The 24,973-nt window shown below is 47.5% G+C and overlaps 2 protein-coding genes across 4 annotated transcripts in view; one reads left to right on the top strand and one right to left on the bottom strand.

Moving 5' to 3' along the window:
• The window catches only part of LOC126532410 (glycine receptor subunit alpha-2-like), a 309,519-nt gene that overhangs the window by 153,463 nt on the left and 131,083 nt on the right, over positions 1 to 24,973 (bottom strand). The gene's annotated exons all lie outside the window — the stretch shown is intronic.
• The window catches only part of LOC126530944 (paired box protein Pax-6-like), a 210,169-nt gene continuing 188,363 nt past the window's right edge, over positions 3,168 to 24,973 (top strand). For all 3 annotated transcript variants that reach the window (XM_050178273.3, XM_055070878.2, XM_055070880.2), the window contains exon 1: positions 3,168 to 3,534. The gene's annotated coding sequence lies outside the window, so the exon portion shown is untranslated. The remainder of the gene's footprint in view (positions 3,535 to 24,973) is intronic.

The raw sequence follows: 24,973 nt of genomic DNA, 5'->3' as shown, positions 1-24,973 counted from the left end.
CAGCGTCACCTCGGGAAGACTAGGCCTTGAATTTTGTGGAGGTGTTCTAGTTTTAATTTGAGCTGCAAAACCCAAAATAGCGATATATATATATATATATATATATATATATATTGAGAGAGAGAGAGAGAGGATGACGCGCGTGTTTTCTTTTATTCTGTTTCCTTCTTCTCTCACAATTCATTACACATGCAGTAGCATGACAAGAACTAATCGACACGCACAGAGCGTACAGCTAAACGTCTTAACCGGTCAATGATAAACGAGAAATCCAGGATAAGCATATACCTCTAAGTATAATGAGCAGTCGTTTCCCGAAGCCACATTTGCCAAGAGATTGGGGCCTGTGCAATCCCACCATGCAGCACGTGCACATACACGGAACGTATAACTGCAGCTCCGAGAAAAGCCTGACTTCGCTTATATATATAGAAGTCGTACGCGCACGACCTCGCCGGGCGCGCTTCGTCTGAGAGCATTCTTGGATTGCCAATTACTCGCACGGCCCCGTCGCGACAGGTTCCGCAACCTCGGCGGCGTGCGCGTACACACCACAGAGCGCGTACGTCCCACGACTCGGGCAAGCGTGCTTCGAGCTCGTCACGGGAGCGCGCGGGGGCGGCCGCAGAGCGCGCGCGCGCGTTTAATCAGCCGCGTCGCTCGATGATAACTCCGGGCAATGACGACGCGGGAGGCAACGACGACGACGAGACGGATCGAAAGAAAGAAAAAAAAAGGTGTGCTTTAGACAGGCGTTTCCCGGTGCAATCGCGCTCGCGCAGGGAAGGTCTCTCGCTCGCGCTCTTCGACGTGCATATAGTATACACGCGGAAGCCTTGCTTGCCATATCGAGGGTTGAAAAGAAATAAAAGAAGCCCGTCCGCGCGGCTAAAACAAGTGAAGGACAGGCAGGCAGGCCGCAGCAAGCGCAACGAGAGAAGGGGGCGCAATAATAATAACCGCACGCGGTTGGAGAGAGAAAGAGAGAGGACCCCGGCTGAGCAGCGGCGTCGCGGCGCGGCCCGCGTGATGGATGGGCTCATCCATCGCCGCGAATCCATCGCTCGCTCGCGCGCTCGTAGTCTGTGTGTGTGTGAGTGCTCCATGGCTGCGGCGCGGCGACGGCGATCGAACCGCGCGCGGTTATATCGCGGCGCCCTTGGCTTCATCTGCTGTTGTCCCCGGGGCTCTCGATTGGCGTGCTTGACACGCCAGGGTGAGGGGGGGTGGGGACACGCGGTATATGCCGTCGTGTATAGAGATCAGCGGGCGCGCGCGCACTCCCGACCAATCGTTCGGGCAATCCGAGGCGAGTCTTCTCATCATCTCGATCGGCGAAGTGCACGCGATGAGACGACGCCACGTATACGCGGCGTCGCGCCCTTCGCGATCAAGAAGACCACGCGGCAGTGCGGCTCGGTTCGATCAAGCGATTGCTCGCTCGACTGTGCATTTATATATACATGTATATATATACGGCGCGATAGAGCCGCTGTCTCCTCGATGGATGGATCGTGGGCTCACTTGCATGCGCCACGGCGCTATATTGGAAACGGCTCGGGCGCGTGAGCGTAGAAGCCTATTACTCTCCACGGCTTGACGTCGAGGATCTTTTGGGCGTGGACGACGGGCCGAGATTAGCCAATGTGAAGTGGCGAGCGATAAGTATGCGCGTGCGGCCACGGATTAGGTGGCGCGCGTATGGCACACGTTTGTTTCTGGACGATAACGTGTCAGCTTGACGACCGCCCAATCAATATTTTTTTTTTTTTTTACCTTGGAATTGATCGCCACCGGGATGCCAAAGTCCAAATGCTTTCTGTAGCCCTGGCCATTATTATAGCGGATAGAACAGTCCATCCTTAGCGTGTTGTAGGAAAGGTTGATAGGGTCTGTAGTTGAGGTCTCGAGCTAAGCAAGCGAAACTATAGCTGCTATCGAATTCGAATTTACTTCATTTGCTTGATTCCAAGAGAACAGATAGTTAGCACAATCTTGGCAATAATAAATAAGCCTTTCTAGACCAATGTGCACCAGAGCAACAGGCAATCGCGCTAACTCGCAATGTAAGACGACGAGAGGCATTATTTAGCGAAACTCAATCATGCAGCCATGCATTCCAGCTGCGCCTCTGGTGATGCTGACGATCCGCGGCATATCTGAGATTCATATCTGCATCTGCAAAACGCGAAAGAGCATACCAAGATCACACAATTACATGGTAATAGAGGTCGTCCGACCCACCACGACAAGTTTCTCACGGAATGCTCTAACATTCCTTCTTAGCTTAGCTTACCTTACGGTAAAATGCCAAACACCTGCAGTTGGGCCGGTCGGCAAACACGAGAGAAACGATAATTAAAAAAAATGAAAATAAAACATAACTACGTAGCAGTTGCTGGAAGTTAATGCGAGAAGTCAAGTTTGAGTGACAAGCTTATTGGCATGCTTTCTAGTTAACATTGAAGAAAGCTGCTAGCCTCCTCTTTATTGACGACATCAATCGCTCTCCAATGGTCGTTCGGGTAGCAGACAGGTCCGTTAGACGGTAGCGCCAGCCAGACACGGAAAGAAAGAGAAAACAGTGCTCGAAAAGAATGAACAGAGACCGCAAACAAACATCTTTGACAGCCAGAGGGGGCTCCGAGGATCGATACCCTGGGAAAACGCGCCGAGAGTGTATTTCTCGCCACTCTGTCAGCATCACGAAACCTGGGGACCGCGCGGCAGCGCCTTTCCCGTTCTTCACTTCACTGAGGGGAGGAAAAAATGCGTGTAATAAAGGCACGCAAGATGGACGTGGGGGTGGAAGGAGCAGGAAAACGTGGACAGAGGAGGAAAGTGGGAAACGCCAACGGGGAAAGGGACGCGCCCTTGCGCGCTCCGGAGCGCTCCAACTCGCGCGCGCGCTCACGGCGCGGGTGCGGTGCGCGCAAGTTGCGCTCGGGAGAGGAGGGCGGCGCGAACGCGCGCGCGACGGCGGTGCGAGCGAGGAGGAGGAGGAGGCGCACGGAGCCGCCGACGCCGGCGAGCGCGTCCGCCGCAAGCGCGCGCGCGCGTTCTCGCCGCGCGTCGGCGCGGTTCCTGGGTCGCCAGCGTCGTCTTCCACGGCCGAAAGCTGCGCGGGAAAGCGCAAAGGAAAAAGAAGAAAAGAGCGCGGCGCGAGCGAGCGCGCTCGGTCACGCTCCTCCCCCGGGTCAAGCCCCGCCCACGGCCAGCGCCGATACGCGCGCGCGCATTGGCGCATGGGGGGCCAATGGGCGCGACTGGCGTAAGCGTGATCAGGCGCGCTCCCGCGCTGCGCACCTTTTGGCGCGGCCAGTCGCCAGCGTGCTCGCCTTTTTGACCAGACGCGCGCGCGCTCGCCCGCGCTCACCGCTTTTTCGGCGCCAGCGAGCGAAGGAAGGCAGCAGGCTCGTCGACGCGACGCCGGCTGGCGGTTGCTGCTAGTAGTCCCCGTCGGCGGTTTTGGCATCTGCGTCACGGCGCGTCACCCTACGTCGACTCGACGCCGGCGGCTTGAGCGAAGCGCGGGTGAGTCAACGCCTTTCACTCACCCTTTCTCACGGGCTGCCTCCCCCACTAAAGGCCCTCCCGTTTCCTGCATCTGTCGTGCGCTGACGTGTTAACATTATTTATTTTACTGGCAAAAGCGGGACATTTGCTAAGCCGGCAAGCAGTAATTGGTTTTATTTCAGAAAAAAAAGAAAACTACGTGACACCTGCTGGGCACATATGCTTCGGCGATAACATGTTTGGCAGCCATTTACGGTAGCGCCAGTAAAATTTTTCAAGAGTGCAACGCATGAGCAAATTACATCGTCTTCATATTTCATCGAGGGTACCCGAAACGATGGTGCATAAGCACATTGACTGGCGATGGAAATCCGCGGCAAGTTGGCAAAACAGCTGCGAATTTGTCATACGCGTTTTAATTTAGCTCCATCTTTCTTTTTTGTGTGTGTGAAACTACTTAGCGTCGCCTGTAGTCGTTGAAGAGCTACATTTCGCGTAGGATCGACAGCTCATGTCAAAATGGTACCTGAACACCACGCAGACCACAGATATCCGTTTCTATGGCACATGAGAAAGGAGGGGGGGGGGGGGGCGTCAACAAGAGCTTGTCTTCATGCTCTGATAATTCCAGGTACTCTACGATTGTATAGATCACGTGAAAACGAACCGTTCAAAAAACATCCTTCTTTTGTTTTTTTTTTTGTTTTTTTTTATGTCTACCATAGGGTTGGGACTATATTAAACTAAATATACTACATTCACTAGCGTTTCGGCTTTCTGGGAAGGTGAATGCATACCACATACGTATCGCGAATGCAAATGTACATTATCGCACTTGCGAATTTTTACACTGGTGTTGAAAAGCCGCATCGTTTTTCTTTTCTGTTTTTTTTTTTCCCCTTGGCTATGGCGTCTAGTGTGCATGAATTGTAACAAAGTGGACGGTACGCTTTGGAGAAGAGGCTGGAATTCGTTATCTTCCCATGTTCGACTACTCGGCGTGCATGCGGCAAAAAAGAATAAAAGAAAGGATGATGCATACACGTACCACTTTCTTTTCTCTTTTTTTCTTTTTTTTTTTTGCATTTTGGCGCCCGCTGCGTAATAGCGTCAAGGGATTGTCACTACCGTACATCTTCCTTGTCTCTGAACACACCCACTTCTGAATTCAAGAGAAGCCCCTTTTGTCTTTCAATCTGTGCTCAAAGCGATGAAGCCCATGAATAGCAATCGGGAACGCAAACAAAATAACGTAAAACGAAGGCGACAGGCAGCTTATATCGACAGATTGCATTGGCTGACCACGATGCACCGACGCACCGAAGGCCATCCACGAATCAGGCCTCCTCTCCCTTCAAAACTCCCGCCTCGATTGCCTGCCTTATCCAAGTTCAAGACGCGCTGAGACGCACTCCCACGCGCAGTCTAGCCGGCCATCTTAACGGTGCCTCCGAAGAGCGTCTCGACCAATCAGGATCGAGTTCGCTCTGTGGGCGGAGCCTCGCTCTAATTGGACCCCGCCTGTGCCTTTGTTCTGGGCGCAAGGGCGAGGAGGACGCTATGCCGGAAATTCTCTCTCGACCTGAGTTGGGAGAGCGCCCGCAAGACAAGAACGGGTTTCTTCTGGGAGCGTCTGGAAAACGTCCCCGCGTCTTTGCGTCCTGCGCCGGCAGGTCGTTAACGCTGCATACTGGTGTGAAATGGCCATACGAGTGCCTATGCTTCGAAGTCGACCTGCGCATCTCGCACCGCTGGTACGCTTGCAAATGCAAACATATATGTACAAAGAGCAAAAAAAAAAAAAAAAATCCTATTTATCCAAACGGCACAGAAAAAATTCGCACACTGCTTCTTTTTCTGAAGACAATTAACTTAGATCGAATGCCCCCTAACACTGTTTGCAACTGTGAGCTTAAGTGATTCAATTACGAGAGCTCAAATCCTATACTTACGAAACCAAAAGACGGCTGGAATTTCTGGTGGTGTCATGCTTCGGGAAATTCGCTAAAGCCAATATGCGAATCTCTTTTACTTGAATGTTCTGTCTCATCTGAAAGTTGTCCTTCTATGTCGGCTAGCACGAATTCTACATGCTGCGTAGTACACGATATTTTGTTTCCAAAGCCATTATCATGCAGTGAACGTGTTTAGTAATAGTGCATTCACGGTAACGTCTGTGTTTGTCTCTGCAAGCGTTAAAAACCCGATATCACTTCAGTACCAGCGGTGCGAAGGGCGCAGAGCAACCTTGAAGCGTCGGCTCTCGCATGCTCATGTCACACCGAGTATGCTGAGCTATCTGCCTCAGAAGAGCGCACTTAACTTACTGTTGACTAGTCACTGGCCCCTTATTGGGTTGTAGTTCACGCTGTTCAGATAGACGGGTGAACGAAGCAGTTGGCTTCTCGCATCATACATTCTTTGAGGCTTCGTATGAATATACGTGTTGATATACCCAATAATTCTCATTTAAAAAAAGACAGTGACGCTAAAATCATCATCACCCGCATTCAACAAACACTGAATCGTACGTTGTAACATGCCCATATAGTGCCTCTGCATAAAAAAATCCGTCTCCATTCCACCCTGTGAAAATGGAAGCACAGCGAAACTGGTGCCGAGGTTAGACAAGTACCACCCCATGGATCTGACGTTTGACGACGTTGCACAAGCACCACCACCACAAGCGACGTACGTCACACGCGCACGCACGTGTGCGGAAGTGCAGTACACAGCCTCATTCTTCTGGGCCGTCCGTCGAGTACAAAGGCTTTATTGAAGTAAATTATTGTTTAAAAGGTAAATGCGTCCGAAAATGCGTAAAATACGACTTACACACACGCTGAAGACATGATAGCCTCGGATTGTTATTCGAATATACGAGAAGGAGGGAAAGAGATAAGTAGAAGGCAGGGAGGTTAACCAGAATAACGTACGGTTGGCTACCCTACACCGGGGGAATGGGAAAGGGGAAAGCGAAGATAACAGGGAGAGAGAGGAGGGAAGGAAAGAAGAAAATTGTGGTGAGTTCGCTGACGTGTGTGGTCATAGAGAAATTGCATTAATAGTCACAGATGGTCGCACAAGCCCGTCGTCCTTAAAAATATACATCTGTTACGCGAAAACTGAAAGACAAAGCCCTTTTACAGCTGCTGTTTGATGTATATCTGAATGACCGTGGCAGTCAGGTAGCGGCGCCGATAGCACAGCGTACATGCTCATTCTTGTATGCGCTCCGTCCAGCGCAAGTGCGTTATTGAATTAGGTAACTGAATTCGTCAAAATAAAATGCGTCATAAAATTGGTAAAGTACAATTAAGTTGCACACAACCTGCAGACATAATAGCATCGGAATGTAATTCGAATGTGGCAGAAAACATAATTCTGTTACGCGGAAACTCAAACACTAACCACTTTTCCAGCTGCGGTGTTTTTTGATGAGCAAGCCACGAAAAATCCCAACCAACTAGAGGCTGACAGCTTTGCTGTAGGACGAATAAAAAACGTAAAGGTACATTTTGGTTCTCTGTCACATGCATCCATGGCGAGCCAAAGTAGCTGTCCCGTGAAAACACCGCACGAAAGATAGAAAAACTAATGTCAAGATGCAGATGAGGAAGTGCGAGAGACAGAGAGAGTTCAACGCTTTCTGAGCTGGAGATGATCTGGACCAGTGTCCGAGGATTCTGAGGCTTCAGGCAAAGAGCGATTGTCCAGGCCATCTCATGTGGTTGAGAGATCTATTCCATATAAGCGCACTGTAGTGAGGACATTAGCAAAAGAGACGAGTCTCCTTGCGGCCGCAGTTGCCGCATGCAAGGCTGTCGTCCATTCCGATTCGAACTGAACAGGCGTTTGTGAAGGCCACGCCAAGCCACAGACAGCACAGATGAGTATACGTAGAACAATCAGGGGCGTAATTCACGAAGAGAGAGAGAGAGAGAGCAAGATAATAACATATAGAAACAATGACTCTAAAGGCTTTTTGAGGAAGCGGACAAGGGGAAGGAAGTTAAACTTGGTTCACTATATGGAAGCTCCACGCACGAAGCTCCACAGTAAGTTGGGCGTTCCTTTGACGTTATGCCAGTTGTCGGACGCAGCCACCACACTATATACGTCACCTGCTTAGGCCGGTACACTTACCGGAATGCAGTGAGTCATTCGCATTCCTACATGATGTCATGAATATTTAGAGCCACCTTCTCTGCGCGCGCGTACATACCGTATCAATCGCAGTGGTGATATCGAGTGGAAGAGGTCACTGCACTACCGTCGCCACAACCATATATACAAAGTTTTCGTTCGTAAGAGCTGTTCACCATTGGCCAGCATGCCTTCGCCAGTAGATTGTGCAACAACTCAGTTGACCGACATCTGCTATTACGCAGGAGTTGCGTAAAAGTAGGAATTAAGAAGCACTTCTTTAGTCAGAATTTTTTCCTGGATGCGAGAACAGGAGGGTAATTGAGAAAGGCATAGACGTTACTTTTCAGCTTCTGCTCTTATTTTCATAGGAGTAACTTGAGCGAGTCAGGACATAAGTTCATAAGCGTCAAAAATAGCACGCATTTTACATGCATACACAAAACGCGATTTAAGATTAGTGCTCCACTTATACACATTGCCGTGGCTTCGCCTTCGTTTCCTATAAGAGAGCTTGCAGAGGCAACATTTACTTAAATGAACGCAAGTCAGGTTCGAATAAACGCTACGCTTGTGTTATTAAAACATTTTGTTTATATATGCTTAAGTATGACATTTGCGTACAAGTGCAGTTGCTTGGGCTGTCACCTTGCATGCTGGGCACTGTGCGTCTAAATCAACGCTAAGATCGACTGATACAAAAGTTTTCTTTGGCAAAAAAATAGGAGGCACAAAACCAGTCGAAGCTGAATAAAATAGGGTTTGAATCGTTCTCAGGTAGCTTACAATTAAATTTGTACCCCTCCACTCTTAACATCTTATAGTGATGTCTACTATATAATTGAGATAAGATGAATGATTAACCTCGCAGACTTGACCTAGCTGGCCCATGGTTTAATGTTTTCGTATAAAGTTCTTCTATTGCATGTATGCTATATATTTAATTGCCAATAGGTTTCGAAAACACATAATTTGGTATCGTGTGACGGAGTTAAATGTGACTCAAAACAAGGAAGGAGGAGGAATCCCTGTACGCGTTGTAGAATGTGTCATCTTGGTTAATTAACAGCAGCTCACGCATTTCCGCTTCACTTCGTGCAAAAGAAAAGTGCAAAGAACAAAAATGGAACAACCCGCCGTGGTTGCTCAGTGGCTATGGTGTTGGGCTGCTGAGCACGAGGTCGCGGGATCGAATTCCGGCCACGGCGGCCGCATTTCGATGGGGGCGAAATGCGAAAACACCCGTGTACTTAGATTTAGGTGGACGTTAAAGAACCGCAGGTGGTCGAAATTTCCGGAGTCCTCCACTACGGCGTGCCTCATAATCAGAAAGTGGTTTTGGCGCGTAAAACCCCATAATTAAATTTAAAAAAAAATGGAATAGCCCGCAGCATAGGCTTAATCCACCTGTAATTTACTGTTCAACAGACGACAAAAGTCTGGCGTAAACTATATCCACGAAATAGCCTGCTAGCCCAGCGTCATGCTAAATATACAAACCCCCGCTAAGAACTAAACACACAAAAAATTGCAAGAAAGTAAATGTTATAGTCTGCGATGTTCACTTCTGATCTTTTCAAGACATATTTTACGAACGGCCCAATTTACCGAGGAACTTCCCGCTGCACACGAACTGCCGCATAGCCGTGGGCTGCAACACAACGTGTTTCAGTGAGGATAGGTATTTCTTAGAGACAGCGTTCCAAATAGGTTATTCCACATAACAATGGGCGCCAGGCATCGCGCAGTAGTCGCCCAATAACATGTTTAATTACCTGTAGTTGAAATAATATTAATGAAGCACGTTAGAGCGAGATATTTAACTGAAATTAACGCTTCTTAGTTAGTATTCAAGGAATGGGCATTCAGTGTATATATAGAGCGTGGTTGCAAGAATCTTAGTCTCCCATATCTTACGCGGAACACACTATCAACTTATTGAAAAAAATTAAATTTTATATGAGTTAACTTTTATTCTATAGTTATTGAGAACTACGGCAGTTCAAAAAAAATTAATTTGGAACCCGTTGCAGGCTGCGTTGCCGGGGGTTCCTTGATTGACATTTGATGCCACTTTAGCAAAAGAAATGGTCGTGAAAGTCCCCTTAATTAACAGCTTCTCTGTGAACTTATCCGCGAAACATTAATTACATGGCGAGTGTGGTGTGGCCGATTTGTAACTTTACGCATTCGTCGTAATTTTTGTTTCCTTACCTTGTACTCCGACACGCACGCACCCGAAATGCTTCGCGAGCACGACTGACTCCTTCTATGGCGCATGCACTGTAAGATAATTTACACCTTTAAAAGTGAAAAAAAGGTGTAAATGTGTCTATAACTCACATCCTTGGGGTGTGATTTATATAACTGACGCCCTAAGGGTGTGAGTTATAGACACATTTACAACCTTTATCACGTTTAAGGGTGTAAATTATTTTACAGTGTGTACTCTTCTCCTGACTGAGTTTACGGCTTTGTCGGTCAGAGAGGTGCAAGGCGCGATTCCGGTCTGAATCAGTAATTCAGCACATCATTCGACCATTCATTTAATTGTTTGATGTCTCGCAGATGGTCAAGGAAGGTGTCTTGACTTCACAGCGGTTAAGATAATAACGATGAACGATGCGACTGCATCGAATTGGAAAGACGGCGAGAACTTGGTTAAATGTTTTATGACACTTATGTAAACTCAACTTTAAATGACTGAAGAAATTCTGCAGATTTTACCATCGAACATATGGCCAGGCGGGACGGTAAAGGCTTCGAGCAAACGTCGAGCAGTGCATGGACAAAGCACCGGAAGCACCGGTATAGATGCCACATCTCTTAGTAATTCCTCTGTTTTTTACGCCTATCTGACAACTCCCTGATCGTTACATAAGCCCACTTCTCATCTTTTGTGTTAATCATCCGATTCTTAGCCAATATGTCACCGTGGCTATATAAGCGCCATGGGCTGTGAAGACAATAACATCGTTCTGAAGCGCTACTTTATCGTCACGTTCGAAATAAAGCTGTTGAGTTCACAGCATCCCCTGCAGTTGAGTCGGGCGTGCTTATCCATCAAATATTAAGTGCCTGCTTCAAGACTGACTTATACATGCCATACGGGTTACATACAGATCGCCAATGCTGCTTTTTCGCCGAAGGATACGCATCTACACCGAGTCTGTAACGCATGCAGCTACGACACACTGCATTGCAGCGCCCATGTCCCGATCAACAAAGCGAAATCTCACTTGCACATTTAACTGAAGCAGACAGAAAAATATGCACGCAGGTGAAGCGCAGTTTTGTTTATGGTAAATGTTAAACAGAACTAATGGCACTAGCATGTATACGCCTTTCGAGGCAACGTCAAGCCGCGTGTCGAATGACGTTAACTATATAGACAGCAGAACGAAACCGAAATGGGAGGTCGCATGGACGACGTTTGCACGACCCTTATTCTGCCTCCTCGATGTACTTAACGACTAGCAACAGCTGCATGCGCGTTAGTGCCACCGACGCGACAAAGGAAACTGAACGTAAATATAGTAAAAATCAATAGCACGGTTTTTTCTTTTTCTTTTCCTTAAGTTCATTACGCGATGAGACATGGACACGTACAAAATTTATTGCATAATTTTGTTTCATGTATACGTGGAGAAAAACGATTAATTTGAAGCAAGTTTCCCATTCGTTCACGTTGCGATACGGGATGTAAGGGTAGCATTTTTTTTTCCGAGTTTAACATATGCGCAGGCTTACACTGTGTGTGGCTAAATGAAGTTTACCGTTGAATCGATCTTACGACACGCTGATAGTTCTGGGATTCTTGGCATGAAACTGCATCTCAAAAGCATTCGTAACATTTACGCAACCGTGTATGTGCATGTAGAAGTACGGGCTTGTCTTCGATTCGTATACGTTACCATATCGCTGCTCGACGAAGGATGTCACCATTTCGGGCATGGATTTGTTCGCACTGGACAGGGAACAACAGGAGAGGGAAAAAGAAAACATGAAGTGAAGAATTAATGAATATGCAACATGGTTGCAAGAGTCTCGTTCTTTATAATTATACAGAACTGCCGCTTTCAATTTATTTATTTATTTATTTATTTATTTATTTATTTACTTGGTTATGTGAACTCGGAAACGTGAGTAGCAACGGGGTTTGCGTGTACTCGCACCCAGATTTGTCGCGTCCACTGCGCCTTCTTTGTGCGCACGAGGACAATGCATTCTTCGACGGGCGACACATGTCCGGGCTGTCCGTGAGCGATGTCCTATATATGCGTACGCGAATGACGTGAGACAACTGCTTCGTATATTGAAATTGATGATTGTCTCTCTGCAAAGCGTACATAGCGTGCAGCGGCAACGGCGCCTGGACGTCGCACCGCCGTTGATCGTACACAGGTCTTGTCGCTCTTCGTTTCGCTATAAAAACCCCTCCCCCTCCTTTTTCTTTCTTTTGTTTTTCCTTTTTGGCTTCGCCCTACAGTTGCACGCGCGTATACTCAGTGCAATGATGCTTTATGCAGTCGGGTTTTTTTCCCATACAACCGTATACCGGTGTCCAAAACCAGGGTGTGCGCCCGTGGCCCGAGACAATGCATAATATGAGGTTTCAATTGGCCTCGCGAGCGTTATTGATGGCCTTTACTAGAGCTTGCATTTGACTACGAACTCGTCGGAAAGGCAGCTGTGGGGACAATCGCTCGAGAAAGATGAACTCAGTTTTCTTGGTCTATACGACAGGAGTGTGTGAGTGCTTGCCAGGGGGAGGGGTAAAAAAAATAAGTGACGCCACAAAGGCAGAGACGATGCTCTGCATGACTGCCGTGATCCGATGGTGGCTCATGCATGTGTTATTGAGCTTTTTCCAATTTTTTTTTCCCTCGCAATTTCCACACCTTTAGATCGGAGCGGCAAGCGAAGCATGTGCAAGGGCGGCCAGCTTTGCATATGTACGCTTTCGCGTATGCATGCATGCACGTGACAAGCCGAACCATGTGTCGCGGTCGCAGCTCACTTGACTCGCTCAGGTATTTACGTGCAAACAATCGAGCACGCGAAAAGCGAACATTTACAGTTAACGCGCGCTGCCGCAAATTTCTCCAATATAGGCTAACAGAGTGAGGGCGTATTGTAAAGCCGCTATATATTATATAGTGCGGATTTGCACGTCATGTTGCTGTCGCTCTCGTACGATTGGCTTAGCCAGTTGCGCGAAGATGCTTTGCACGATTGCGCGCCGTATATATACAGCTTCGAAACAGTGCAGAGCGAAGAATTTGTTGCGCATGCAGGCAAAGCCGACGACGATGTATGCGAAGTAATACGAAGCTTATGCACAACCGACGGGAAGCTCTCTGCTCAGCTACAGATAGCTTTCCCAAAATGAATGACACAAATACTGGTCTTCTCCCAACCTCCCGAAGTGTCATCTTCACAGGCTGGTTCCATCCTTAAAGCTACAAGTGCCATCAAGAATTTCCCGCTCTGAGGCGACAGTATTGTGCCGCCACTGGCTCGGGGTGGCGTTTACGAAGGCCTACTCGTTCCGCATTGGAATGGGGGACACGCCCATGTGCGACTCTTGCGGAGCCACAGAAACGATCGAACACATCCTATGTATATGTCCCCAATACGACGTCGAACGCGAAGTTCTCCGGAGAGCACTGAACCAGTTGGACTCTAGACCATTTTCCGTAATGAAGATCCTTGGGCATTGGCCGTACGCGTGGATGGCACCAAAAGCCACGAAAGCGTTGTTGCACTACCTCAAGCCGACAAGCGACCGTGCGTAGACTCGGTGCGAACCTTCAACTGGACGTGGAACTATGCTCTCTCTCTTCATCCCCATACCCCCTTCCCTTATTGCAGGGTAGCAAACCAGACGTGCGTCTGGTTAACCTCTCTGCCTTTCCTGTCTTCTCTCTCTCTCTCTCTTAATGACAGATAAATACAAATTAACCTTTAGTGTCAAGTACAACTCAAGTCCCTCGAACAATGTCTTAAGAAATACAGCGGCGCAACATTCATCCTTGCACAAAGTGAAGAATGAATCATGTTGCGACGCCTGTCAACATCAAGTACGTGTACGTCCGTTTCGGCAGTCTGTCAAAATCTCTCTGCAAAGGCATGTATGATAGCGGATGTTCACTCACCCCGGGCATCTGCATTCGCGGCTTTTAGAGATAGATATGCTAGGGTGCGTGTCACTCACGCCAACAAGTATATATAGGCCTTACCGTTCGCAAACGACGTATTGCCGACTGCTCTGTAAAACCGAAGCAACAACACTTGTTCCGTGTAAGCACATGACGAGAACACGTATACCTTAACACTTCTTGTTGGCTTGCAATCGTATACGACAGTGACAGTGACAAGCGTGATTTGAGGGTGATGTTGGTTCACTTTCTGCACGTGTAAGAGGGCCCTAAGGGAACGCGGTGTCTATATTCTATATGGCATGCACGAGACCAACATGAATGCCACAAATTGTATGCCACAATTGTAAGCGTGCGCTCGAGCTGCTGCGCAATATAGGTGCTGAAGCATAATCGCATCACTTCGGTGTGACGGGGGTGCAATGCGAAAACGCGTGTTTACAGGACATTATATAGGCGCACGTTAACGAAGCCCAGTTGGGTCAAAATTAATTGGGAGCCCTCCCCTTACGACGAGCCTCAAAATTGATCGTTGTTTTGGAACGTAATACCCGGGCATAAAATTTAATTTATTCTAACTTCGACGTTTGTACTTGCTTATGCGAGCTTGTGTTTGGCACGAAATATCTTGGCAAGCGCTTCAGCAGTCAGCAGCACAAACCCGAGTACAGAAACGCTGCAGGAAGCCAAAAACGAAAAAGAAGATACGGAGCAGCCAGGGTGATGTCGAGGGGTATATATATATATATATATATATATATATATATATACCACTAATATACGTTCCGTTGGCCAGTGCTGGCGAACAAGAGAGGTGGTGTACTTTTTGTGCATCGGTGTGTCGACATTTGTACACACCGGCTGCGTCTTTGTAAACAAAGAGGCTCGCTGCAACGCTCGACGGAAGAAAGATGGGCAGGTAAAACTTGTACGACAAAGAAAACGAAATTGAATGCACATGCGCACACAGCACGTGCTGTTCGCGGTTCGTGATTTCTTCCTTGCTGCATACCTTTTCGTCTGACGCGGACTTCCGTAGAACTGTTAAAAGCGCGCGCAGGAGTATTAATCTTGCGGTGGGACACTGGTCCTTCTATATACCGAGTTTGATCAGCAGTGTTTAATAGCCTATTTTGGCGCATCAAGTAAGGAAGATCAGTACCTTTTGCCGTACAGCGCTGACATCAGTGCCACCATACCTTGTTACATGCTCGGTTCAAACTCAGCGAGCTGGAGTCATGACGTTAGGATAGCGCATGTCACAAATCAGTGCGACTGCAAGGGGAATCGCTAAGAACTATTCACAGTTGGCGGTGAAAATCTTTGAAGCCCGTCGGGAAATTCTGTAGCAAAAGGTCGTGCCAGGCTCAGTGGCATGTCCGATACCTCGAGTACTCGCGAGGGCATGCATTCTCCAAGGTGCTTCCGGCGTTCCAGTGTTTAGAAAAAGACATGTATCTTTCAATAACGATTAAGATGCAGTGACAACTTGTCTAATGCACTGTGCATTATGGGCACGTTCAGGAAAGATGCGCCTCCGGTACACTGTTTATACCGTAGTTTCACGAGAATCGCAATCCACAAGTGGCGCACTGTATAGTTTCACAAGAATCACGAAACAGTGCTCCACAAGCTTGAACGAGAAGAAAGGGGGTTAACCGAGGGTCCCGATATTTATTAATCATAAGAAGCCAATAAACAAGGACACCAAGGACAACACAGGGAAACTCACTTGTACTTACTAATCGAATTAAAGAAATGATAAATTAATGGACATGAAAGTGGATGAAAAAACAACTTGCCGCAGGTGGGGAACGATCCCACGTCTTCGCATTACGCGTACGATACTCTACTAATTGAGCTACCGCGGCGCCTTATTCCCATCCACTTTCTGGGGTATTTGTGTGCTACTGAGTTCAGTGCTTTGTCGGTCAGATAGTTGCAAGACGCGATTCCGGTCTGGATCAGTAATCAGCACATTTTTCTACCATTTCTTTAATTGTTTGATGTCCCGCAGATGGTCAAGGACGGTGTCTTGACTTCATAGCGGTTAAGATAATAACGACGAGCGATGCGACTGTATCGGATTGGAAAGACGGCGAGAACTTGGTTAAATGTTTGATGACACTTATATAAACTCAACTTTAAGTGACTGAAGAAATTCTGCAGATTTTACCATCGGACATAGCCACACAACATAGAAACTCTACCACCTAAATAGAAACAACTTGCCCTGCGGCAAGTTGTTTTTCATTTACTTTCATTTCCATTAATTTCTTTAATTCAATTAGTAAGTACAAGTAATTTCCTCTGTGTTGTCCTTGGTATCATTGTTGAATTCTTATGCTATGATCCACCAGCTTGAGTTGCATAGACAGTGACATACATAGACACTGACATGGATGCAACAGCTTGCACAAACGATGTGCCACAGATGTGAAAATGCTCCTACTCTCTCGCTGGAAAGAGCCATAAATCAGGTCAACACGATAAATTGTTAATCCGGAATGCTTTTTCAATTTTGTTGGTGGGACAGCATTTTGGAAACACTGGTCCAGACCAAAGGGCATTAAAAGAACAGCTGTGTTTCTGAAGTCAAGCACTCTGCGTGGCAAGTTGCGAAAGTTAATGAGCCTTCCTTCGCGCTTATTCGCTCATTTGTTTTCCTCTTGTTCATTCTTCTATCGTCTTACAAAGCATTTACCTTCTCCCCATAGCACATGGTATAGACAGACGGTCACATTTAACTAATTATTTATATCTTGCCTGGGATAGCGGTTCTTTAGCAGAGAAATAAGGAGACCAAACATAGCGTTTCAGAAGTTTGTGTGCCAAAACCACGTGGAATACGACGTCGCTGGGAAGTCACACATTTCCAATATATTTTTCCATGTTAGCTTTTACTGTAAACAAAAAGCTGGCTTTCGCTGTAAAAGAAAGTGTGCATCAAAGTTGTCAGGTTGACAATTTTTGAGTGCAGTGCAGCTCTTTCCCGTTGTCTCTTTTTTTTTTTCTCTTTTTTTTCTTTCCTCTCTTTTTTGGTCGTATGTAACAAATGTCGAGCCAGTATGGGACGATTTCGGGCATGCTGCGTCACTATATCGGCAGCTTGTTTGTGCGTCGTTTTCTCGCATATCAATAGTCCGTTCTCGGTATAAGTCACCTATCTATATTTCCAGAATTGTAGCTCAGGAAACTCTCTTAACGTAATTTTTTCTTTAGCGCACTTGTTGTCGTTGCATAATGCTGTCATTTATGGAACAAGACACAAAATATATATCTCAAACTTAAGCCGTACGTTGAAGTGACAGGCTACGAACACGCCTCTTGAATTTCGCTCTGAGCCTCGTGGTAGGATCGATGCCACTATAATCGAAAATGATTACAGACTTCCTCGTCGTCGGCGAAAGGCTCTAAGGGCTGTGAACCAATTCCTGCCCGAGAGTGATCTCTACTTGAGACTTTGAATAGTCGCTATTCGCTGTGCCACCGGACAAACTTTCGAGAACAAAAATATAATGATAGACTTCGCTAACCATATATATGATTTCCGACTACCGCTTTCGTAATCATCATCAACGCTTATCTCCCTTTCTCTGGTGTTACGTGTTGCTGTTATGCTAGATATGCGTGTTTTCGCAAAAGCGAATTATTTCTACGGACTTGTTGATATGCACAAGCGAAATCTTTGTATGCGTATAAGTTTTATAACTAAAAATGTTCGGGCGAATATTTAACCTATACTCTGAGTGCACTTGTGGTATATAAACCGTTTTATTTAGCTCTAACCACCGCGAAGGGAAAGGGGCAGAAATCCTGTCAAGCTTTTGCTGTCCAACTTATTGTTTCTTGCCCTTGCATTTCCACAGTAATAAAAAGAAAAGCTGGACATAGTGCGGGCGTATATGTGGTAAGCGTAGGTGGCAAAAAAAATTCCATTCAGGCCGATCATCTCAGCTATTCCGTCATAATAAATGTTTGGCTGTGTGTGCTCACAGCGCAGGAGATAGCCACGTATATGCAAAAAAAAAAAAAAAATCAGTTACTTGGTGCTCAAGCAAGAATGATTCCCAGGACAATAAAAAAGCGAGAAAAAGGAATTCAAGAAACACGAGCATGACAGTAACCGCGCTTAGCATGTTTTGAAGCAACAACTGTCTTAGCTCACGATGCCGAGTTTTCGTATGCTTGATGTATGTGTGTCCCTTGTCCACAATCTAATAAACGCAGTTGCGAAAGAAACATGCGTGCGCATGAACGCCCAAACTGCGGGCGCAGTTAGAAAACGTCCGAGCGATTCCCTCCTGACTGGTCTGCATTACAGATCTCCCTAACGCTGTGCAAGATAGCAACCATGCAACGAACCATAATTAAGGGGCAGGTTTTAACGTAGCTTTTAAGCGGCAGCACACCCGGCTAAATGCTAGGGTCGTTTATACGCGAAACGTTTGGGAGAACTGCAATCACGGCACGCAAGCAGGCATATCGCATGGTAGTATTTCTTCTTCTTTTTGTATTTCACGGACATCTGCAGTAAGCTGGAAAGAAACTAATACTTAATAGATAGAAAGTTAGAAAGTGTTTGATCGGGCGTTTTGCAAACCACTCTGCAACTTTCTAATTGGAATTTTTTGCCTAACTTCGTCGCTTCAGAAATTGGTTAACTAATCTTGACTAATTACGCAATTAAGCAGAATACAAAAAACAGTGTGACTTCCTTCATACAAAAGCCAGCAACATGCATTTGGTCGCGTCGTCTTAGAGTGCATCGGCATATTTTTAACCTCTGGCTAAAGTCAGCTGGGACACCCCGTATATAGGACGACCAATGAAGCTAAACAGAAAGGGTGTTTTCCTTTTACTGTAGTTTCAATCAGATGTTTCTGTCTCGACATCATTGACACCATCACTTGACACTGACTGACCACCTTTCCCGCTCACAAATGCATGCATACCGTGCCACAATGTGCCGATTTTTCGCAGTATCTATAAATAAAGTGAATTGCGGTAGGATACTTCCAATACTTGTATCAATATGGTAGTACAATGAGTATCACGATGTCGACATGTTTCAGTACATGCCATACGGTACAAAGCCTCCTCGGCATGTTTAACATGATCTCATGCCTCGGTTTCATTTTATTTCGACGTTTTATTTTGTGGGATTAAACGTCTTGAAATCCTATAGTGGGCTCTGAGGGACACCATATAGTAGGAGGTACAGGTTAACATTGACCACATGGGATTCGTTAACGTACGCACAGATAACCGGTACACGAGCGTTCTTGCATTCCGCCCCCGTCGCCTTGCGATTGCGGCGGTCGGGAATCGACCCCGCGACCTCGTGCTTAACACGCGGCGCAGCGCCAGGGCCACCGCGGTGGGTATACGGTGTGTGGGACGGCCGCGTTAATCTTAGTGGCATACACATACCGAAAAGAGAGCCGCGTGTGTCTTGCAGTCAGCTCTTTCCCGGCTTAATTATCGATATAAGCTGAGGCGTCATGGCCTGAATGTCAAAGGTCGAAGCAAAGCCACATGGAAAGTTAATGGACTCCACGCGTTTGGGCTTCTCTCTGTACACATACACAAGCGTCTCAAAGCCAAGCCGCGCAGTTTCGTATTTCGCCGGACCCGTGGTGTACTGCCCCCCCACGGTTGTGCGCCGCGTCGCGTCGCAGTGGCGCGTCGTTCGTGTCGCGCGCTGCGCGCCATCGATGAGCTGTCGTCTTGTGCACTGCGCTGCAGAGCCGGCGAACCGGTTTCAATCTCGCCCAGCGCGCACATCGGCTCTCCTCTCTCTCTCTCGCTATCCGCGTATAAAGGTTCGCGCACAAACTCGCGCACAAACGCAGGCGCACAGAGGGCGGCAGGCAGGCAGGCAGCCACCTCGAATCGGGTGGTTGAACCGGCGCGGCTCTTAATTCGCTGATAAAAAAGGCCCCCACTCGGCCCTAAGCACGCGCAGCCGCGGTTCCGCCGTCGCTGCGCTCCTTCAGTGGCCGTAATAAATGCGCCTCGGCGTCGCGGCAGCCAGTCTCGTATCGGCCGGCATTCATCACCGCTGCTCCTGTGTACGAACTTGTTAAACTATATCGCGGCCCCGGGCGCGCTCCGGCGTTGACGGCCACCACAGGCAGGCATATACACCCCTGGGTATACGTGCGTGCGTGCGAGCGCTGAAATACCTGAGCGTATGCGTGCGTTCGTGCGTTCGTGCATGCATTCGGCTGCAGGCACGAGTGCGCGTTTGTTGGTAAGCGTCTTCCTCCGCGATGCAGAATGAAGCTCGCAGCGAAGAGAGTGTAGAGGGTGAGGAGGAAAGGATCGGGGGTGAGGTACACGGGGAGGGTGCGCACACGGGTCGGGCCACGCAGGCAGTCCGTCTGAGGAGTGAGCGCGCGCAATCTAAAAAGGATCTCTTCCAAGCTTTATGGCCGAACATGTTTGTTCCAGAATGCGCCGGGGACCCACCGAAAAGCGGCGGCGATGCGGCGATTAATATACTTCGAGATGCCTTCCGTGGGAACGTTTTCGCCGCCTGAGCGTCGCTGCTGCGATAATTGGCGAAAAATAGAGAGAGAAAAAAAAAACGAAATGGCGGCATTGTGAAGCACGGAGCTATATAGGGCCGGCATATAAGGAGTCGGGTCGTGAGGACACGCCGGTTCATATCGCGCGGATGCGAGTGGCGGTATAAACGCTGCAGGCGCATATCTCTATATAGTGAGTGACGACGAGGAGCGCAACTTGTGTACACATATAGACACCTATAATGGACCAACGATATCGAAACGGAGTGCGGTATGCTGGAACCATATATATATATATATATTTATATATATATATATATAATACTAAGAACGAGAACTGGCGTGATGTCGTTTCTGCGCAGGAGCAATGCACGAAGTATACACTGTCGACTAGATAGAGTGAAGTGACCATCGCACCACAGATATCAGATGAATGCGAATCGAAGTCGGTTCAGTATGAAAGTAGAGAAAGAGCAATGAAGGAACTATGCGCCTGCATGGCTCCTGCTCACGACGACGAGTATACAAGCCAACGTTGGCCATTTTCGCTGCGTGGGAGATATATTGTCACGTTAACGCATGTGCTCGAATATAGCCCAACGTTTCACGCAAGATCAGTGCGGCTCACACTGTATTGCGGCTCAGAAGAACAGCATAGACCTGGTTGCTAAAATACAGAGCTGTAGTCACTATACACTGAAAGGACGTTCTTTCGCGTTCAATATATGAGCTGCATGCAACACGGCGCTCGTGGTCGAGGGTGCAGTGAAGTCTTCTGCACGGTGGTGCCGACTTATGAAAAAAATTGTAGAACTAAGCAATGTTCTGATTTCTAGCATTTACTAAACCAACTTTCCCTGTTACCGCCGCCGTACAACCTTAAAAGGCCCCTCACTAGGCCCCATAGCAAATTTTAGCTATAAGCTTGAAGTTGTTACGCGTTCTCTAGGGAGCTTTCTGCCGCAAAAATTTTTCAAATCGGCTCATTAATAGCCGAGATAGAGATATTTCAGTGCCGCGAACCCACGATTTCAGGAGGCGAGCTCCACAGCATAGCGAGACTCTCTCCACTCGCCCCGTCTAGACTTCGCAAGCGAAATTCCTTCCCTGCGTTCTGCCATGCCGGACCTCGACGATCGCGTAACACATACGTCCGGGTCTCGCCTTCACTTTTTTTGCTCCTCGCTCTTTTTTTTTTTTCGGTGATGCGCCCTTTCGCTGGCGATGTTCCGCGCCAGCTGTTTCGCGCAGCGCATGATTTTGCGCGCTGTGCGCAAGGACACATGACTAGCGGTATAATTCTGTGCTACATGAATACTGCGGCAGAACAAGCGGATCGCAGAGCATGACCACGCGCTGGAACACGGTACAAAATGGCATAGTTTCGGTACCTGCACACGTGACCACACGACCGTGGGCACAAGCAGACGAAGCGGAAGTGCACCTCTCTTTCTTCGGTGCGAAGCAAAACAAAAAAACACGCAGACATTTCATTTGGGTATTTTATTATTTCTCTAAACGTCAATTCGTCAATTCAATCAACATATCGCACAGATAACAGATGTTGTATTGAATAATTCTCGAAGTCACGTGTCACCACGAGCGACGTCGCTCTGCGAACAGTACGTAGCTGCACGCACACGAGTACGTCGTCCTCCGGTTTGGAGCGCGGCGGCCGCGAGGAGAAGGAAAAACGGCGTTCGGTTTGAAATGTCAGTTCTTTCCGCCGCGCGTAGCGATGTAATAGTTTTCAGACAGGATCGTTATCGCGCAATGTATGCTCTGCGCTTGTCAGCTCAAAATGGCCAGACCTGGTGAGGGGCCCTTTAAGGCCCCTTGGACCACGGGCACCACTCATATTTAATGCGAAAGTATACATTGCTGCTCAGTCCTATATCAAACGCGTGTTCGGGAAGCCGTTAGAAAGCGCGAACGAGGCTTCAACACACAAGCCAGGCAGCGCATATGTTTGCTTAACCGAACTATAAAAGTGCGGCTCAAATTGGTATATAATGTCACTCACAGAACGCATGTGTGTCTGGTTGTGCCCACAAACGCGAACACATCATCCTCACCACCACCATCATCATCATAATCATCATCATCATAATCATCATTACTTATCGATAATTAAAGGCCACTTTCGGGATATTACATACCGCGGGTGTTAGTCGCAGAGAAGCATAGTGACTCATCTCACGCAGAGACAAACCGACGCACTCATGCGTAAATTTACACTATAATGTTACGGGCACGTGCCCATAGACGTTAAGAAAAACACGCACAGACACGTGTAAATGGTGGCGCCGATCCACACGGTTAAAAGCACGAATACATAGACGCACATGCGGAAGGAACACACACAAACGCACGGAGACGCAGATACAAGAGCACACAACCGCACACAACGCGAATTATGTATAGGCAAACCGAGGGGCTTAGTATTTTCGGCCAACCATAGGAAGCCAGAATGTTACAAAATTACGTACGTGCTAAGTTGAGAGCTAAATAAACCTTATAGTTCGTCTCCCCAAGGCTTTCCCCGGCTTCACATGGCTGACAGACACACGTATACGTATACATGCCGCATCACACCCACATACGCGCCCGCGCAAACCTACACAAACATATGAAGCCTCAAAGAGCCGCGCATAAACAAGCACACGCACACAAAGGCGTCGTGTATATAGTTACGGCAGCCCCACCTCGTCCTTGCATGCATGCAGCCTCTGGAACAAACCAGTGTATATAGTTACGGCAGCCCGACCTCGTCCTTGCATGCATGCAGCCTCTGGAACAAACCACATAGTCTCGTTCCTGACTGCGCAAGTCGCTCACGCGCGATCTCGAACTGCTCGCGTGCGCTCGAGTCACCTCTGCGGCGCTGGCAGTTCGCACTGCGTTATTTCTTTTAATACTCTCTCACTCTCTCGTCGAGCCGAGTGTGACGACTCGCGGCAGCGTATTTACATGCGCAGCTGTGTGCAGTCATGTGTGCACGAGCGGCTGGCGAGTCAGAGGCGTGCGTATGTACACGGGAGTGTGCTTCGTGGTTTCTGCCATCGCAGCGCCGCCTGCTGACAAGCAGCAGCTACATTATCAGGCAGCCATTAAATTAGCTCTCAATTTCTCGCTCACTAATCACCTCGGCTGAGCATCCGCAGACAGAGAACGACGCATGTTCATTGTGGGTTGAAAGACAGCTCGAATTTCGTTATACGCGTACGCTTTGCTCTCGGGTTGTTATAGAAGTAGAGGTATATTGCTTGCTGCAGGCGCACCTATAGCCTTATAAGAGCTTTCGGCAATTTCTCCGCCTGTACGCCACCTATCCAAAGCTATACGGTCTGAGACGATTCGCAGTACAACTAACAACACCAGGTCCCAAAAACAAGTTGACTCTGAGCTCAATACGTTGCGCGTTTTCCGAACCATGACGACCCATACGGCTCACCATTCACTCCCCAACCCTGTATTAGGCAGGAACTTTAGGAGGAGCCGAAACTCCTCTTTCCTAAATATCCGTTGTCCTCGCGGGAAGAAAATGTATCTTGCATTTTAGTGTGGTGCTCTTGCGTTTGAGCCATTCTATTAATTTATTGACAATGCACACACGATGATGATGGGCCAAGTCCTGTCTTACACCGCCAAGCTGGAGTTTGCACTGACCCTGTGCGGAATGGATAAGGGAGTGTGACATCAGTTCTGTTAAGTCCTTTAATCACGCAAGGCTGATGCGATGGAGACGACACCGAACGGAAGTGGCTTCAGAGGAAGCTTTAGCTCGTGCCCAACTCCGACGCAGCCTATGCAAATACATTTAAAACGCAGAAACGTTTTTCTAAGATAACCCCTGGACCGATTTTAATGAAATTTTTTGCATTTGACAAAGAAAGCTAAATTGTGGTGACTGTAGGAAGCGTAATTTCAATTTAGGGCCTGAATTTTGTTAAAATAATTTTCAAAAATCCGAAAGGTCGGAAAATATAGAAGCACGAAGTTAACAAATAGCTCGGCATCAAGAACAGATATCGCACTTCTGTAAGCGGAATCCATTAGATCATTCAAAGCGGACAAATTCGTTTGTGACTTTATGTCTTACCTGAATTCGTTACGTTGTGCACAAGTGTTCTGCAAAAGCTGTATTTTCATATTACTAAATCTTTTGAGATTCATGTGTAAAAACATATCAATTTTGTCCGCTTTAGATGTACTATTAGATGCAATTCAGATAATTGTGATATCATTTTTCATTGCCGAGTTGTGGAGTTGTAAACAAGCTAGTTCCTTCTCCCGAAAATTGGCGATTTTTGCCAATTTTTCATAAAAAAAGTTGACCACCTAGATAAAAAATTCAAAACCAACACTCACTAGATATTAAGCTTTTCTTTTAACTGCAACAAATCTCGGCAAATTTGGTGTAGTGGTTGCCGAGAAAAACTAATTATTTTTTTACATGTATTTAGGTAGGAGCATCCGAGCTAAAGCTTTATCTTAAGATGACCTTAATAATGACTCTTTTTGCGTCCTGGGAGCCTTCTTTGTGGGCTGGAATTGCAGCGCTTCGGATGCCAGACTGTTAACGGTCTCGTTGCCTGCTACGCAGATATGGGAAGG

This window comes from Dermacentor andersoni, chromosome 5, assembly GCF_023375885.2.
Source record: "Dermacentor andersoni chromosome 5, qqDerAnde1_hic_scaffold, whole genome shotgun sequence".
NCBI classification, from domain to species: Eukaryota; Metazoa; Arthropoda; class Arachnida; order Ixodida; family Ixodidae; genus Dermacentor; species Dermacentor andersoni.
This window is presented reverse-complemented; position numbering and strand designations above follow the sequence as displayed.